Source organism: Ictalurus punctatus, chromosome 2 (genome assembly GCF_001660625.3).
Source record: "Ictalurus punctatus breed USDA103 chromosome 2, Coco_2.0, whole genome shotgun sequence".
Lineage (NCBI taxonomy): Eukaryota > Metazoa > Chordata > Actinopteri > Siluriformes > Ictaluridae > Ictalurus > Ictalurus punctatus.
The window spans coordinates 13581479-13582628 of record NC_030417.2 but is presented as its reverse complement, the minus strand read 5'-3'; the positions used below and the strand labels follow the sequence as shown (position 1 = coordinate 13582628).

The window sequence follows — 1150 nt, the reverse complement described above, 5'->3', positions numbered from 1 at the left end:
CAATGCAACTATCTCTTTATCTATAGAGACAAAAGAAAGATATTACAGAATGATCACTCTGAATGTCCGCCCATCCATGTAAATATCTCTATTTGTAAAGACAAAAGAATGAGGTTTAATCACCGTCTTAATGTGTAGTGACTGGGTTTATTTGTGAAGATACTGATGAATTAAAACATGGTTCAACCCAAAAGAAAACCTGTCAGCTTGAGCTTTATTTTATATAGCTTTGTTCTTTCAACTTTATGTACAAGAGCAAATAGAAATAACTATATCTATTTTTTTAAAATTCCTGAATTTTGCGCCATCTGGCTTTCTCTATGGTTCCCTACGGCCGTCTAACTCCACCTGCCACCTGAAAGAAAAAAATAATAAATTTAAAGGAAGCAAGGAGCCACAAACCGTAGAGGCTTAAAAAGCTGTGGCCTCGCACAAATCAGTGTTTTCTTGGCTATTGCTGGAGGTAGTCGAGCACCGTGTTGGCTTGTCAGTGAATCAGTCCTGAGAATTTGTCTGAAGATCGAAGCATCTCATGGCCCGTACGGGGATCGAACCCCTGACCTTGGCGTTATTAGCACCACGCTCTAACCATCTGAGCTAACCGGCCTAAGGGGCCCCTTAAGACTGGCTCCGTACCGTGAGCTAGGACGGGGCTAAGCGAAGAAGACCTTCATCGACGTCGAACTCCACCTCCCGCCATATACCGCCATATACCGCCAACCTACCGCCATATAGCTCAAACCTACCGCCGGCTAACTCCACCTGCCACCTGAAAGAAAAAATAAATGTAACAGTAACAATGAGCCACGCGCTCGTCCTCGTGAAATCCTTTGAAACAAACCAAGCCTGTAAAATCAAAGCGCTATTCATTGTATGGGGGCGAGGGAATCTCCTCAACCACCACCATCTGGATGATGGACTAAAACCCACAGTAGGAAAAAAAGAGCAAGTAATCATATAAGAATGATAAGAAATCCAGAAAACTTTGAGATTATCACTTGTCACCTTACAGGAAAATAAAGCCATGAATATGAGAACCTGTATTAAACTAAATTGATCAACCAATTTTTTAAAATTATTATTTCATTCATTTCTTTAACATTTTTGATTAAACACTGACCTTTACTTTCATTGAATAGACTTATTATTT

The 1150-nt window shown here is 40.3% G+C and overlaps 1 non-coding gene across 1 annotated transcript; it reads right to left on the bottom strand.

The window, feature by feature from the left end:
- Nucleotides 1-533: 533 nt before the first annotated feature.
- On the bottom strand, nucleotides 534-607 carry trnai-aau (transfer RNA isoleucine (anticodon AAU)). Its single transcript has one exon. It is a non-coding gene; the product is annotated as a tRNA-Ile (tRNA).
- Nucleotides 608-1150: the final 543 nt, after the last annotated feature.